This window comes from Pseudophryne corroboree, chromosome 2, assembly GCF_028390025.1.
Source record: "Pseudophryne corroboree isolate aPseCor3 chromosome 2, aPseCor3.hap2, whole genome shotgun sequence".
NCBI lineage: Eukaryota > Metazoa > Chordata > Amphibia > Anura > Myobatrachidae > Pseudophryne > Pseudophryne corroboree.
Genome location: NC_086445.1, coordinates 598,469,751 through 598,471,295, shown reverse-complemented (window position 1 = coordinate 598,471,295; position 1,545 = coordinate 598,469,751). Strand labels below are relative to the sequence as shown.

At 37.5% G+C, this 1,545-nt stretch overlaps 1 protein-coding gene across 8 annotated transcripts in view; it reads left to right on the top strand.

Annotated features, from left to right (window-relative positions):
• PHACTR4 (phosphatase and actin regulator 4) overlaps positions 1–364 on the top strand; it is a 177,351-nt gene extending 176,987 nt beyond the window's left edge. For 7 of the 8 annotated variants that reach the window (XM_063954683.1, XM_063954680.1, XM_063954682.1 and 4 more), the window contains one exon: positions 1–363. This exon is cut by the window's left edge and continues 750 nt beyond it. The gene's annotated coding sequence lies outside the window, so the exon portion shown is untranslated. The other variant, XM_063954686.1, reaches the window with a different exon arrangement.
• Positions 365–1,545: the final 1,181 nt, after the last annotated feature.

The window sequence follows — 1,545 nt, the reverse complement described above, 5'->3', positions numbered from 1 at the left end:
TTTATTACACGGTCCTTCTGCTTGCAAACATTTTTAAATTGCATGAATGACATGGTTAGAGACCATTGAATGAGTGAAGTTGAAAGATGGATGGAGCTTCTGAAGATGCTCACACAAGGGTTAATATGAAAAAAAAACACTATGCCTTAATGTAATCTATTAATGTGCTTTGGTAACATGTTGTCAGAGGGATACGTTATGTATATATATGTACTATAATGTCTCTTTGTAAAGAGAACTCACAACTGGAACCTTTTTTTTTTTTTTCTGAATGTGTATGTATGTATATATGTATCACTTGTATTGGATATGCGTCTGTATATCCGTTTGTCGCAATCTCAATTTTAATGATGAAAATTAAAAAAAAAAATATTTTAGACAATGTTGTTGGTTTGTTTTTGTTTTTTTGGGGTATTTTAGCGTCTTTTATTTATTTTTTGTTAGACATAGCTAAAACTTATAACACAACTGCTACTAAGGAAGGCAAATAACAGGACCACCAGAAGAAGCCAGGACATAAAATGAATAAGGTGAAGGGAAGAGAAATATGAAGTGAAAAGGTGTTACTTGAATATACTGAACAAAAGGGTAATTTACAGCTGTAGTGGATATATACTGCAGAAATTTTGCGCAAACATTTTGCAAGGGGTTGTTCCAGGGGATGGTAAGGCAGAACTAACCTATGTTTGGTTACAAGACCATAACGTTTTTAGAATGTAGAGTGCATCCTGTAGTATAGATTTCTAATATTTTACAGTGAAAAGAGATCTATCCTACCATGATGGCAAGTTCTTCCATTTCTAACATGTCAGTGTTGCCTATCCAATCTTAAACCTAAATGGGTAATTTTAGAAGTAAAATATTTGTATAAGCAAGTATTCACTGGACCATTGTGTGATGACATTTTGTAACCATGCCGCAGTGTATACTATAGCGAGTTATGTTTTATTTCACACACATCCAACATCTTTTTGCTTAGGAAAGTATGAAGACCTTTAGATTTGGTAGCTAAGCCTTTATCCACAATGATGTCAACAAAATGATGCACTTGTCAATCCTGCACATCAGCTTGAAGAGCATTTCCTTAATTTCTTACTGTGGAACTACTTCAACTTAGTGTGGAATTATAAACAAATGCTTGCCACAGTAAGGTTAGGACCTTGCACAGCCCTATGACTCTGATGTGCTCCCAGATATATACAATAGAAATGTACAGCATCTGTGATGTTAACTGGGACAGTCTTGTTTTCTCTGACAGCAAGACTGGGGGACACTGAACCATGATTGCAGGTTGTGCTAGAGTTGGCTAACTAATTTTCTCTTACGTCCTAGAGGATGCTGGGGTCCACATTAGTACCATGGTGTATAGACGGTAGCCATGGGCACTTTAAGAGTTTAATAGTGTGGGCTGGCTCCTCCCTCTATGCCCCTTCTACCAGACTCAGTTTAGAAAATGTGCCTGGAGGAGCCGGTCACAGCTAGGGGAGCTCCATAGGAGTTTTTCTAGTGTTAGGTACCGGGAGGCTGCTGGCAACAGCCTCCCTG